A 16,590-nucleotide genomic window follows, 5' to 3' on the forward strand; every position below is an offset into this window, starting at 1 on the left:
AACCTGCGAGCAGGGGGCGGCATTGCACAAGTAATTCACAAGAAATGCTTGTGCAATGTTAAATTACGACAGCGTATGCTGTCGGCATTTAGCGAGGTCGAGCGGACATGATTTGCTACTAAATCTAACCCAATGACTTTGGATATCACGACCACGTTAAGTACTTCGCTCAAGCTCTAACCCGACACCAGATTAAACCAACTGGTAGTTATGAATACTTTACATTCCAATGTTCTTCTCTTTATTATTAAATGTAAAATATATATCTATACCTATCTATCTAATTACGTTAATTGTATTACATATATATATAGTATATATTATACATGTGCATTCGTTTTCGGAAGAATCAAAGAAAATAACAATGCCATTTTTGTTAAATTTTTTCCTTTACAGAAAACTAAAATGGCCAAAAACGAAAAAAGTGAAAATAAATAAAAATAAAACGCTTTGTTTTGGTGGATGCTGTTTTTATTATGCAAGCAGGCATTATCCAAAGAATGCAAACCAGGAATGAGCAGCAGAATAGATTGCCAATTTCTCTCAGCCTGTCAGTGGAAGCCTGTGACGTTTTCTAGTCAACCAGCTTTCTTAGGGGGAGGGAGGGGAGCTCAGAGGCTCAGATCTGTGGAGGAACTGGAGGAGGCTATGGACAAACACATCTGGTGGTTTTGTCGCAATAGCATTATGCATAGCAATGCTGGTGGGCCCTGCTACTTTTTTTAAGTGGGTCAGTTGCATATAATGTGTGTGTAACACTGGCCATGACCCAAACAATCGAAACAGACTGCCAGCCACTGATGTTCTTGTGGCTTCTGTGGTAACTGGGGAAGGAAAGGTTCCGCAGCTGGGGGGTTTCTTAGACTAAGCCATATTTAGTTGTCATGACACTCAAGAGGAACATGGAAAATAAATGCTATTTGGTAGACATAGAACTCTGTAATTAAATCATAAAATAAAAATGTGAAGTGAGCAGTAGAGAACTTATCTATGGGGACATATATTCAAACTACATAGTGTAGTGTACTAGAACTGATCATGGGCCCTCAACAACTTTATTAACTAACTACAAACACAGAGATTATTTCACTGCATTTATTAAAAAGAAATGGTTGTTGCCAGCAGAAACTTTTCAAAAATAACATAAAAAGTAAAATCTATTAAAAAATTAACTGAAGTCAGCTTCAGAACAAACAGACTTAGTAAACAGCTGGTGGTAGTATAGTTTAATGGAAGGGGCTCTGCCCCCAAATAAAGCCCCACACATAACAAAATGGGAAGAAAGACTAGATATCTCTATCCCGACCTCAGTCTGGCAACACGCCCTCCTTCTCACCACAAAAGCCATTCACTGCATCAATCTATACGAGAACTACTTTAAAATCCTGACACATTGGTACTATGTCCCCGTTCGACTAGCCCAAATGTTCCCCAATACATCTCCAAGATACTGGAGAAATTGTGATCACATAGGAGATGTGACAGACATATGGTAGAACTGTCCAAAACTTAAACCCATATGGAACACCTGTTTCACAACACTAGCTAGAAGAGGGATACTACCTGCCAAATCTCCAGCTGCAGCTTTGCTACACATAGGTGCATGCACTTTACCCAAACATCATAGCTACTTTTGTGTTTACCTTTTCTCTCCCATAAAACTTTCCATAGCTAGATTATGGAAGACAGAAGCTCCCCCAACCTGGCCCTCCATAATTAACACCATGGCCTATATATACTCCATGGAAAGAAGTGTTTTTCACTCCATGGACAATTCTGACCTTTTTTAAATGATTTGGGCTGACTGGAAATCCTTATTTAACACTCAATGGCTTCCTAACACTGACCTCTAACGTAGTGAGGAATGCCTCTCCAAATCAGCTTTTTTCCCATAACATTGCTACCTCCCTCATAACGTTTGCCCACTACTCCAAGCTACCACCACCCATACCCATAAGCAATCCCTTATTCTCCTGAACCTCTTCAGCCCCCGCCCCCGCCCCCCCAACTTCCTAAACCTAACTGTTGGATATACTATTTGTTATACTGATGAACAATACTATTGTATTACTGTATGTATCTGATGGATCTGTGAATCTCTATCACAATTTGATCCACATGGATGTGTATTTTAGATGTATCCTGTTACAACTATGTTTCCTAAAATTAAAAAAAAAAAACAACTGGTAGTACAAAAAAATAAAATAAAACATAGTGCAAAATCAGCAGCCACTTAGCTATGCAACAAAATGGTTAATTCATTAAAGTGACTATGTGAGAGTGAAAGTGTGTGTGCAGTGAGTAAAAATGGTTGTTGGTTGATGCCATACCATGGTGTTACTGACAATGGAAGAGTAAAACCACGTTGTGCTAATCCAACCCATGACAAATATTTGTGGTAATGGGATTGTTTGGACACAGTAAAATGGTTGACGCAATAACATGTTGTTACTGACAGTGCATGAATAACACCACATTGCGGTAATTCAACTGACAAGTATGTGTGGTATGGGAAATGAGTGTGTAATTATTTATGTATGTGACTGTGTACTGTGTTGTATTTGTTCTTTGTTTTAACCATTTGTAACCTAAATAGAAAGTAATTTTTAAAGGGACATGAAACTCCAAATGTTTCTTTCATGATTCAGATAGAACATACATTTTTAAACAACTTTTCAATTTATTTCTATTATCAACATTGCTACATTCTTTTGACATCCTTTGTTGAAGGAGCAGCAATTCACTTCTGGGAGCTAGCTGAACACACTGGTAATCCAATGACAAGAGGCATGTATGTGCAGCCACCAAACAGCAGCTAGCTCCCAGATCCTGCGCCTATCTAGATATGCTTTTCAACAAAGGATACCAAGCAAGCTAAGCAAATTAAATAAGATGGTAAATTAGAAAGTTGTTTAACATTACACACTGCTCTATCTGAATCATGGGTTTCATGTCCCTTTAACAACATGACCATCCCAGTGGAGAAGGCCATGAGAAATGCAACCAGAGCATATATTTGTAAGCAATGTTTCATTTTATTTCTATTATTAATTTTTGCTTTATTATCTTGGTATGCTTTGTTGAAGGTGCAGCAATGCACTACTGAATCATGAATGAAAAAAATTGTGTTCCATGTCACTTTAAGAATACACACTTTCAGTATAGTAAATACACTAGTAGTATAGTTCTAAAATACAAAAGATAGAGGGCGCCACATAGTGCAAATCAGGCAGGTAACCAAATGATACAAATATAGGTGAAAACCTACTCACGTTGTGGAAAGCACAATTGTGCAATATGGGCAGACCGGAACCAATGAGTCGTCCGGCAGACACCTAGGCACACTTGGAGATGAAGGTATCCTCGTCCTACCCAGAGGGAGTCCAGAGATATTCCTTATTGTCCCAGGGAATGTGAGACAGTGGTCAGTGATAGAAATCAACTCTCATTGAGGAAAAATGGCAAGAGGTAACAGCCAAAGGCGTAAGCAGCAGCGAGAGAATGGATAATAAAAATGTATTTAAAAAGTTAAAACAATGGCAACGCGTTTCTCTGTGTCACTGCACGGTTTCATCAGGCTTTATAAATGCATATGCGTTGGTTTATATATATATATATATATATATATGCATATATATTTGATCACTAAATACATTTAGTAATTAATATTGGCGCCTCTTATAGATACCTTCTTGGCCTAAATCTTTATTGTGTTTTGCCTGTTGTGTATCTCTATTTTACTTTAGTAGTATAGTTACTGTACCTTTAAGTAAACTTTTTAGTTTTACCTAAAATGCAGTGCACAATAATCAGATGTATAAATAATAGAATAAGTTTAAAGGAATAGGAAAGTTACAATTAAACTTTCAAGAATAAGATAGAGCATGTTATTTTAAAACACTCAAATGAGCGTTGTTCTCTTGGTATCTATTGTTGAAAATTAATATGCACATATTCTGCACTAGTGGGAGCTAGATGGATTTTGGTGCCTGCATACAATCTCTTGTGATTGGTTATTTGGCTAACTAGATGTGGTCAACTAGCTGTCAGTAGTGCAATGCTGTTCTTTCAGCAAAGGATAAGGGAATAAACCATATCTATACTATAATCAAAAGAATATTGGCTGTGCGTGCAGCCAAAATATTTCACCTGGATCTTCGTAGGATCAGCGCTGCACACTGAGGATTGAATGTAAGTTACCCATTTAAAAATGGGGTACCTTGCATTCCTATTGGCTGAAATGTTTTAGTCAGCCAAAAGGATGAGAGCTACTGAAATCTTGTTGGCTGATTTGAACAGCCAATAGGATTTCAGTAGCTCTAATCCTATTGTCTGATTTCAAAATTTCAAATTGAATGCAGTACCTTACATTAAATCTTTAGTGTATGACAGAAATCGGATGAAGAGGAGACTCCACGCCTCTGAGGATCGCCGCTGCTGAAGACTGCCGCTGAGGACCGCCGCTGAGAACCGCCGCTGAGAACCGCAGCTGAGGACCGCTGCTCCAGATCCACGCATGAGGAAAGACTGCTCCGCCCTGCCTGTGCTCCGGATGAAGATAGAAGATGATTGAGCCACCTGGAAGACCTTCACCGCCAGACTTCAGGAACAGTGAGTACCTATCTTAGGCTTCTTTTTATTTTTTTGGGTGGCTTTTATTTTTAGATTAGGGGCTGTAAAAGAGCTGATTGCCCTTTTAAGGGGGCAGTAAAGGAGCTGAATGCCCTTTTAAGGGAAATGCCCATACAAAAGCCCCTTTAGGGGCAATGGGTAGCTTAGGTTTTTTAGACTTAGTTTTTTTTTGGGGGGGGGGGGCTGTTGGTTGGGTGGGGGGGTTTACTTTTAAGGGGTACTTTGTAATTTTTGTATGTAAAAGAGCTGATTTCTTTAGGACAATGCCCTATAAAGGGACCTTTAAAGGGCTATTGGTAGTTTATTGATAGATTAGGGGGTGTTTTTATTTTGGGGGGATTTTTTATTTTTATAGGGGTATTATTTTAGGTTTAATTTTTTTTATTTTGGATAGCGTTGTTTATTTTTTTCTGTAATTTTACATTTTTTATTTTTTGTAATATTAGCTTTGGGGTTTGTAGTTTTTTTAAAAATAGACTGCCGTCTAGGAAGGCTTATCGCCTAGTTTGATAATAAAAGTAAATTTGAAAGTTGTTATTCTGTTTTCATTTACTGATTTGCAAGATGACTGCCTTATAATGTAAAGTTAAACATGCAATCCAACTTACAGTTTAGTAGAATCCAGCAGAGTAGCTTAACTCAGACAAATTCCACAGCAGAGATTTATGAATCCTTCAAGCTTTATTGTTGCAAACAAGAATTCTGAGGTTCCAGAAGTGGTAATTGCCAGGTAAAAAGAATTTGCCTCTACAAAGCTATTAGCAGAGTTCTAGCAAACTTACACATTGAAAGTGAAACTAATTTACACACACAAGTGAAACAAAATGGAGGCAGGAAGTGACCTCAAAAAGGTCAGAGGTAGAACAGAGAATATACATTAAATTGAATACAATAATAAAACATAACACTAGAGGGAGCACAAGAACTAAAATAGCATTTAAAGATGTACATATGAATATATGGACAGAACACTCCTCGTCTGGTATCTGTAGATACCACCATATAAATCAAACAATAAACAATAAACATAAAAATGTTGATTGAAGTCTCTTTGTCCATGAGACCTGCAAGACAAAGAATGAGAGAAAAATATACAAAATGCAATTGCAAACATAAGTCCATGTTGTTTTAACATGATAATTCTTGAAGAGAAGCAGGGCTGGCACTGTCCCCTGTAGTCATCTCTCTATTGTAATCCTTACAAATTGTCAACCAGTGTCTATGTTTATAATCACAGTCCATGTGAAATAGAAGAAGTACAACTTCTGTAATCCAAGACCAGGTACACTGGTAAGAAGTGTAGTAGCTTGAAGATGGTTCTCTTTATCAGGTCCCACAAACTGAAATGTAGTACTGGTTGATGTTGTATCTGTAGCGTTTAACAAGAATGCGGGTCCTGTCAACCATGTCAATTTCATGAATTGTGCTGAAGTTAATGACCTGGTTGCAAGATCTGCAGTTTTTTGGTTAGTAGGTACATAATACCATTGCTCTGGTTTTGTAGATCTCCTGATGTGTTCTACTCGGTTGCTGATAAATCCTTCATGTGGTTTTTCTTCAATGTCAGTCACTTTTAGGTAGGCCACAGCTGCATTAGCTTCTGTAGATGCATCTGAGAAGATGTAGATCTCTGTAGCTGTTGATAGAGATGTAAAAGCATAACACCGTGGAATACAGAGCTTTTCAAGAGCCTTCAAAGAATCCTTCCACTTTTCCCAGATCTGACATTTCTCTGTAGGTAGTAAAGTATCCCAGAGCTTTGACTCTGATGAAAGCTGTCTAAGCAGAGACTTTCCTTGTATAGTCACTGGAGCTACAAACCCCAGTGGGTCATAAAGACTGTTAATAATTGATAAAACACCACGTCTAGTGTATGGCCTTTCATCAGTAGAAACTTTGAAAACAAATTCATCAGTTGATATGTTCCAATGTAGACCAAGACTTCGTTGTACAGGTGGTGTATCTGTACCTAGATCTAAGTCTTTGAGGTCCGTTGCATGGTCTGCTGGAGGAAAGGCTTTCAACACCTTGCTGCTGTTTGAGACTATTTTATGAAGCCTTAGGTTTGCTACAGATAGCATCTTTTGTGTTCTTTTTAGCAGATCAATGGCTTCTTCATCTGTCGGTACAGACTTGATTCCATCATCCACATAGAAGTCTCTTTCTACATATTGTCTGGCATCTGTTCCATATTCCATTTCACCTTCTTGAGCTGTTCTTCTTAGTCCATATATTGCCACTGCAGGTGATGGACTGTTGCCGAAGACATGCACTCTCATGCGATAATCTATTATCTCAGCACTAGTATCATTGTTGTGATGCCACAAAAACCTGAGGTAATTCCTATTGTCTTCTCTAACAATGAAACAATAGAACATCTGTTGTATGTCAGCCATGAATGCTACAGGTTCTTTCCTGAACCTGATCAATACTCCTAAGAGACTGTTAGTAAGGTTAGGTCCAGTAAGAAGAACACTATTGAGTGACATGCCTTCATACTGTGCACTTGAATCAAACACAACCCTTATTTGACCTGGTTTGCGTGGATGATAGACGCCAAATGAAGGAAGATACCAACATTCTTCACCTTCTTTTAGTGGAGGAGCTGGCTCTGCATGCTTATTTTCAAATATCTTCTGCATAAATGATACAAAGTGTTCTTTTATCTTCGGATCTTTCTTTAGAGTACGTTGTAAGGAAGAAAGTCTAGAAAGTGCTTGAACTCTGTTGTTGGGTAACCTTTGTCTTGGATTACGAAATGGCAGAGGGGCTACATAACTGTTTGAGTCATCCTTGTAAAACTTTTTGTCCATTAACTTGAGAAATTCTTTATCTTCGATAGAAGGAGCTAGTTTATTGTCATGCTGTGTTGTGTGGAACACTGTACTTCCAATGTTGTCATCATCTGGTAAGGGAGTAACTATATCATCTTGACTGGCATAGTATGAATGTTCATAGATTCCAGGTTTCTCCTTTACATGGTAGTGATTTGGGCATGGCTCAAAGTAAGATGGACGTCCATTAATTAACACATTAGTTTTCAAGGAGTTAGTAATATCTGTTCTGTAGATCTTTCCTATACAGGCATCTCCAACTATTACCCAGCCAAGGTCAAGTCTCTGAGCGTATGGAGAATTATGAGGTCCATTACATTGCTGGCGTACCTTGTGTATTCTTAGAATGTCTCTACCAAGTAAAAGCAATATCTGGGCATTCTTCTCTAGAGCTGGTATGCAACTAGCTATGTGTTTCATGTGAGGATGGTAATGTGCTATTTCTGGCGTAGGAATCTCATCCCTGTTATCTGGAATTTGATTGCATTCAATAAGTGTAGGTAAAGGCAACTGTATACCATCTGTAATAGAAGCTATTATGAAATCACTAGCTCTTCTTCCTTTTGTTTCAAACTGACCTGCACATGTACCAAGGGTGTAAGATGAAGGATTACCATTTACGTTGAATATGTTGAAGAATTCAGTTCTAGCCAGTGATCGATTGCTTTGATCATCCAGAATTGCATACATTCTTACTGATTTATCAGGCTCTCCCTTAGGATACACTTTAACAAGACATATTTTAGAGCAGGACCTTCCACTAAGTCCTTCACCGCATATTTCAGTACATTTTGAAGCAACAGATGTTTTGTTTGTTGTCTCTTCTGCTTTCTCCCCGCCATGCTTTTCAGCAGGGGCAATACTTTCAAGTGGAAGGGAACTTGAAGACTCTGGGTGGAGAGCAAACACATGTCTGTCACTATTGCATTCTGAACATCTAATATTGGCTTTACAGTTTCTAGAAAGATGATCTGTTGAAGCACAGCACCTGAAGCATAGTCCATAATTTTTAAGAAGCTCTATGCGTTCTTGCAAAGGTTTTTCTCTAAAGCTACGACATTTCTTAAGTGGGTGAGGCTTCTTGTGCAATGGGCATTCTTGAATTAAATTCTTTAATTTCTCACTTTGCATTTCCTGTCTGGAAGGTGCTACATCTGTCTTTTGGACAAATACTGATTTCTTTGAGTTCTTGAATCTTGAAGTTTCTTTCTCATGTTCTGGAGAAGTCACCGCCCACTGATTTAATTCGGTTAAAGAGAAACTTGGATCATTTCTTGTTTTTGCTATGTCTTGGATGAACTTACTGAAAAAGGAAAAGGGAGGGAATGATACATTATTCTCTTGCTTGTATCTTGATCCTTGTGTTGCCCATTTATCTTGAAGAGCATGAGGTAACTTCGCCACAATTGGATTTACACCTTGTGCAGTATCAAGATAACACAGTCCTGATAGACATGGATCTGCTTTAGCTGCTTCTAGTTCCAGCAGAAGATCACTTAACTCTTGTAGCTTGCGATTGTCCCTAACTGTGACTTTTGGAAATGTTTGTATTTTCTTTAAAAGGGCATTTTCAATTACTTCTGGACTACCATAAGTCGTATCCAAACGTTCCCATATCATTTTTAAACCTGCAACTGGGTTGTCTACATGGACAGCTCTGAGCCTCTTGACACGTTCTGCTGATTCAGCACCTAACCACTTTACCAGCAGATCAAGCTCTTCTCTAGCAGATATACCTAAATCTTCAACAGCAGTCTTGAATGTAGACTTCCAAGACCTGTAGTTCTCTGGCAGATCATCAAATTTTGTAAGACTTGTATTAGTAAGCTCACGTCGAATCATATACCTTGCAAACTCAGACATCTCTAACCTTTCAGTCTTTGTTACTGGAGGTGCCTGAAGATCACTTGGGTAATAGGAATTGAATGCTGAGGGATAGTATGGGTTCGCTGATACATTTAATCCAGCTGAAGCCTTTTCTTTCACTGATCTTAATGGAGGTGACTGTGATGGACCCCATACTTGTTTGTTTACAAGAGGTTGTGTGATTTGTGCATTGACACCTGAGCTGCTTATCCGCTGAATTGCATCTGTTCTGGCTGGAGCAATTGGATCGCTATTGAGATGTAAATCATTTGTGGTAGGGTGCACATCATTCCAACCTCTGTCTTTATGAGCATTGCCTCCTTCTTCCTCTTCAAAGGAGTTGTAGTGTTTTCCACTCTGGTTAAGAACATAATCACATGTTCTCTTCTCTGGGTAGTCTGATCCCACCAGACTGACAGAATATTCTAGGAGCTCTTCTGTATTGGCTGCCTCAAGTACCTTTAATCTTGCCATGGCAACAGCTACTTCTTTTTCATTTTGCAGTATTTCTAAATCTGTTTCTTTTTTTGCTGCTTCTAATTCTTTTTCCTTCTCCTGTTTTGCTGCCTCCATTTTCAGTGTTGCTTCTTTTTTGCTAAAAGAGGCGCGCACCATTGCAGCTTCTGCTTCTGCACGTGCTTTGATAATGGCGGAGCTTATAGATGAAGAGGAAGTACTTCTAGATTTAGCAGAGCGAATTGTTGAGGCAGCACGCTGTGATCTGGTTTCTAGCAAGTCTGCAATCCTGCTTTCAACTGTTGCTAATGTGCTTTGCACTAGTTTCTTGCGCTGTAGATTAGATTCATTAAACTGGGTTTGAATTTGCACAGTTTCCTCAACATTAGTTTTTGATAGCAGATTAAAATATTTGCGTGACAACCTTTCATAATTTTCATAACAAGCATTAAGTCTGTCAGAAATCTTGTTTAACTGTTCTTTATCATTAATAGTTTCATTTGCTAAAGATACACATTTTCTAAGCTTCTCCCACATTTCATCCAATGCATCCACTAATTCATCTTTCTCAGCTTGATAACTTTGTATGACTTTCTCAGTGGGTTTTATTGTACGCTGTGGCCTAATGCTCTGCTCTTTCTCCTGTGACAGTGTATCTTGTATTGCAAGTTCTTTTTCAGACATTTTAAGTAACTAGATTAGAGCTATTTTAACTGCAGTCATAAATTTCTCTGAGGAATCTGACAGTTTATACAAAGTTCAGTGTACACTTCTCTGTTGCAGATATCTTGTGTGAGACAGTGCAGATGTTTAATGAAATCTTCCTTGTTAAATGCAGAAACATTTACTGAGCTGTGTGCAGCAAGCAATGCAGCTTCTCATTTATATTATATAAAGTCCTTAGTTACACACTGAGCTGTGTACAGTTTACCAAACATGAGTCTTTCTATTGAAGATTAATAACTCTGCAGGTATTCTTTTTACTATTCTGTTTTCATTTACTGATTTGCAAGATGACTGCCTTATAATGTAAAGTTAAACATGCAATCCAACTTACAGTTTAGTAGAATCCAGCAGAGTAGCTTAACTCAGACAAATTCCACAGCAGAGATTTATGAATCCTTCAAGCTTTATTGTTGCAAACAAGAATTCTGAGGTTCCAGAAGTGGTAATTGCCAGGTAAAAAGAATTTGCCTCTACAAAGCTATTAGCAGAGTTCTAGCAAACTTACACATTGAAAGTGAAACTAATTTACACACACAAGTGAAACAAAATGGAGGCAGGAAGTGACCTCAAAAAGGTCAGAGGTAGAACAGAGAATATACATTAAATTGAATACAATAATAAAACATAACACTAGAGGGAGCACAAGAACTAAAATAGCATTTAAAGATGTACATATGAATATATGGACAGAACAGTTGTTTAAAATTGAATGTTCTATCCGAATTATAAAGGAAATTATTGGGGTTTCCTGTCTTCTTAAGAAAAACATAGAATGACAAAATTAAAGCTAATAGAGCTGATTAAAGCCTTAAAAAAAATGGCAAGAATCTGTAATGTAGCTCAAAACTAATATTTTAAATCAAAACGAAAATGTCAAACTAAATTCATTTGAAAGGATTTTAACCATGAACATAAATGAACTAAAACGAAAAAATTTACCAAGAATAACATTTCAGCCAAAATAAAAAAATTACTGTGTACATCCCTAATACAATGATTATATAATTCAGCAAAAATATAACAAGCAAGAGAATAATCTATGTATGTTTAAACAGGCTGAAACTAAAGTTATACTTAGTTTAGGGCAAACAATATCTCAATAGAAGATGCCCCCATTTTACTATAGTTCGAGAACCAAATGTACAACTCAGAGAATACTGTAGGTATGTTTACTAGGACATTATGAGCTGAACTGCTCTACACTGTCTTTGAGAAAGCGCCATCAGGGCGTGAATCGCTTCAGATGACGTAGGCTGTGTCCTCTCGCCTACACTCCTCCGTTTGTGTCCTCTATGAAATTGTAAGTTTTATGTTTTACGATTTACAAATAAAAGTTGGACTTTTTAACCCACATTGATGCTTCGGTGATATTGTTGCCTTTAAAACTGAACCATATTCCTGTCTGGAATACCTACATTGTACTTTATATAATATATATATATATATATATATATATATATATATATATATTTAAAAAAAACATTTTATTCTAAGTTAAGACTTTATAAAACTGACCCATATTCCTGTCTGGAATACCTACATTGTACTTATATATATATATATATATATATATATATATATATATATATATATATATATATATATATATAAAAACATTTTATTCTAAGTTAAGAAGATCAGAATGTGAAATATTCCTAACGCACCTTCGGCTTTAGCTCAGTTGATAAAGAGCAGTTTCGGGTTAGCGCATGAATGATAAATAAAAAGAATTTATTTCCTGTGCCCTATATAAGTTTATGGGGAGATGGAGTTAGCACGGTTGTGATATCTGAAATCCTGAAGTCAGCACGGCTGAGTCTTTCACTCTCGCGCTAACTTTTTACTTTCAAGTTGTAGTACCAGCGCTAAACCGACAGCATTCATTTTTCACCTTTTGCACGGTTAGCGCTCATGAGTGACAAACCATTATCGCGCCATTTGTAATCTGAGCCCAAGTCTTTTAGGAAATCCTTGATAACGTCTATAAGACTGCACATTGTGTGTGTGTTGAATAAGTAGATCCCTGATTATCCTTCATATAATGAAAGCAATTAAGTTTTATGGATTTGTAATTAAAATTGCTATAGAGGGGGATATTTATCAAAGGTCTAGCGGACCTGATCCGACAGTGCGGATCAGGTCCGCCAGACCTCGCTGAATGCGGAGAGCAATATGCTCTCCGTATTCAGCACTGCACCAGCAACTCTTGTGAGCTGCTGGTGCAACGCCGCCCCCTGCAGATTCACGGTCAATAGGCCGCCAGCAGGGAGGCGTACTCGATCGGGTTGATTTTCGGCGATGTCTGTTCGCCTGCTCAGAGCAGGCGGACAGGGTTATGGAGCAGAGGTCTTTAGGCTCGCCAGAAACACAGGCCCTCAATCTCCATCCAGAGCTTGATAAATGGGCCCCATAGTGCAGGGCTCGACAAACCCAGGAGCCAGGTAGCCACTGGCTCCTAGAATTTTACCCCTGGCTCCTAACTTTTTGGGTTATCCTTCATATCTCTATATACAACTGCCACTGTCTGGCTCCTAAATCTTTTTACTGGCTCCTAATTTTTAAACAGATTTGTCGAGCACTGTCATAGTGAACATTAGTGTATTATCTGTTCACTGTACTTTCTAGAGGGTTATTCCCTTGCTTGATTACCATAAGCTTAAATTAAAAAAATGTTCATGATTCAGATAGAGAATACAATTTTAAACAAGTTTCCAATTTACTTTTATTATCAAATTTGCTTCATTCTCTTTGTATCCCCTTGCTGAAGATACAATAATGCACTACTGGAATCTAGTTGAACGAATTGGGCAAGCCAATAACATGAGGCATATATATGCAGCCACCAATCAGCAGCTTCTGAGCCTATATAGGTATCCTTTTCAACAATGAATATCAAGAGAACAACACAAATTAGATACTAAAAGTAAATTGGAAAGTTATTTAAAATCGCATGCTGTATCTGAAACATGAAAGAAAAAAATGTGGATTTCATGTCCCTTTAATTCATATTTAGCAATTATTTTGTTTTCAGATTAATTCCTTAGCAGCCGTTACTTCACACAGACTAAGCAATAATACATGTGGTCAAATTGACTCATGCTTTCCAAATTGTACAGTGATTTTAAACAGCTATGAAGACGTCAGGAATATTTTTATTATTATACTATATTTATGAAGCGCCAACATATTCTGCAGCGCTGTCCATGGATACAATTAATTTCAATAAAACAATAATATAAAACTTGTAAGAGACTGGACAAAATATACAAACATATACAGGAGGAAATGAGGGCCCTATTTCCGTGGGAGTTTACTATCTAGAAGGGTAAGCGGTTGAGAAACAGGAGGTGAGGACTGCAAGATTGAGAGAAATGTTAATGCAGAATTAGATGAGGGAAATGTTAGGTAAATGAAATTAATTTATTATTGAGTTGGGTGGTAGGCTTCTCTGAACAGAAACGTCTTCAAAAAGTCTTCAGGAAGCATTTAAAGGAAGTAAGATTATTATAGGTTAACTATGTAAAAGTGTTTTGGAGTAATAACGTAAACATGCCATGACTGTTCATTTGCTTGTGCTCACACTGAAATCCTTGACTGCAGTGGAAACATTGGCATAGCTAGCCTAGTAGTGCATGGTAAAGTGATTGTAAGTTATACATATCATAAATGTATTATTGCATTGTACAAAGCAGGGACATGAAACTCACTTAAAGGACCACTGAATGCAGTAGAATTACATAAATATCAAGTGCATAGTAAAAAGACAATGCAATAACACTTACTCTGAATTTCAAATAAGGAGTAGATGTTTTTTCAGACAATTTTATTTTTCTCCCATTTTCTGGCCCCCTGCATCATGTGACAGACATCAGCCAATCACAGACTAGTATATGTAAATTACCCTGTGAGCTTGTGCATATGCTCAGTAGTATCTTGTTCCACAGAAAGTGTGTATATAAAAAGATTGTGTATAATTTGATAATGGAAGTAAATTTGGAAGTGTCTTAAAACTGCTTGTTCTAGCTGAATCATGAAAGTTTATTTTGACTTGAGTGCCCCTTTAACTTTTTATTTTTATGATATTCATTATTAAAAATATATTTTTTTATTGTGACCTCTTTCCGTTCATCCTCTGCTCCTTTGTCTTCTATTTCTGTAGTGTAGTGACGTAAAGAGTGGTCCCACCCGCTCCATACGTAGACAGAAAAGGGCGCTACCAGCAGTGGCACTAATAAGCATGTGCATAGTCTCGTTAGCCGGTCCAATTTAAATAATGAATCACAAGACTGTTTGTTTACTTGTAGAGCAGAGAGCTGCAGAGACAGAGTTTTGAGAAAGAGAGACATATGTAACATATGTGTAGATTTTTTTTAAGGGACATGAAACCAAAAAAAAATTTTATTTCATGATCAAGATAGTGATTACAATTTAAAACAGTATCTAATTAACTTCTATTGTCAAATTTGCTTTGTTTTCATGTTATTATTTGTTTAAGAGATATCTAATTAGGTAGTGTGTGCATGTCTGGTGGACAACATGACAGGAAATAGTGCTGCCATCTAGTGCTCTTGCTAATGTATAACATTGTTATAAAACTGCTGCCATCTAGTGTTCTTGCTAATGTATAACATTGTTATAAAACTGCTGCCATCTAGTGCTCTTGCTAATGTATAACATTGTTATAAAACTGCTGCCATCTAGTGCTCTTGCTAATGTATAACATTGTTATAAAACTGCTGCCATCTAGTGCTCTTGCTAATGTATAACATTGTTATAAAACTGCTGCCATCTAGTGTTCTTGCTAATCTATAACATTGTTATAAAACTGCTGCCATCTAGTGCTCTTGCTAATGTATAACATTGTTATAAAACTGCTGCCATCTAGTGCTCTTGCTAATGTATAACATTGCTGCAAAACTGCTGCCATCTAGTGCTCTTGCTAATGTATAACATTGTTATAAAACTGCTGCCATCTAGTGCTCTTGCTAATGTATAACATTGTTATAAAACTGCTGCCCTCTAGTGCTCTTGCTAATGTATAACATTGTTATAAAACTGCTGCCATCTAGTGCTCTTGCTAATGTATAACATTGTTATAAAACTGCTGCCATCTAGTGCTCTTGCTAATGTATAACATTGTTATAAAACTGCTGCCATCTAGTGCTCTTGCTAATGTATAACATTGTTATAAAACTGCTGCCCTCTAGTGCTCTTGCTAATGTATAACATTGTTATAAAACTGCTGCCATCTAGTGCTCTTGCTAATGTATAACATTGTTATAAAACTGCTGCCATCTAGTGCTCTTGCTAATGTATAACATTGTTATAAAACTGCTGCCCTCTAGTGCTCTTGCTAATGTATAACATTGTTATAAAACTGCTGCCATCTAGTGCTCTTGCTAATGTATAACATTGTTATAAAACTGCTGCCCTCTAGTGCTCTTGCTAATGTATAACATTGTTATAAAACTGCTGCCATCTAGTGCTCTTGCTAATGTATAACATTGTTATAAAACTGCTGCCATCTAGTGCTCTTGCTAATGTATAACATTGTTATAAAACTGCTGCCATCTAGTGCTCTTGCTAATGTATAACATTGCTGCAAAACTGCTGCCATATAGTGCTGTAGACACTTGCATGCGCCTGAGCTTACATGCCTGCTGTTCAACAAAGAATAACAAGAAATCAAAGAAAATTTGATAACAGAAGTACGTTGGAAAGTTGTTTAAAATTGTATATTCTATCTGAATAATGAAAGAAAGATTTTTTGTTTTATATTCATTTAATTCAGTTCACTTTAAATCATCCTGCATATCCTATAATATAGACAACACCAGCCCGCCCCCTTAATCCTCAATAGATAACTTTATTTAAGTTGATTTTCTAATATAAAAAAAACAAGCACATACAATTTTCATAAAAGCACAATGCACTTACTTCAATTAAAGTATCTGTGACGCAGAAGATTTCCTATTACTTTCACGTGTAAACAGTAATTCAGAGACGGAATCACTGTTTACCGCTACGTAACAGGGAACCCCTTTTGGCCAATTCCCGCACATAGGTATCATCAAAC

General features: G+C 37.2%; 1 protein-coding gene across 2 annotated transcripts in view; it reads left to right on the forward strand.

Moving 5' to 3' along the window:
* Positions 1–16,590, forward strand: part of DDR2 (discoidin domain receptor tyrosine kinase 2) — a 228,395-nt gene that overhangs the window by 135,296 nt on the left and 76,509 nt on the right. The window lies entirely within an intron of this gene.

Source organism: Bombina bombina, chromosome 10 (genome assembly GCF_027579735.1).
Source record: "Bombina bombina isolate aBomBom1 chromosome 10, aBomBom1.pri, whole genome shotgun sequence".
Lineage (NCBI taxonomy): Eukaryota > Metazoa > Chordata > Amphibia > Anura > Bombinatoridae > Bombina > Bombina bombina.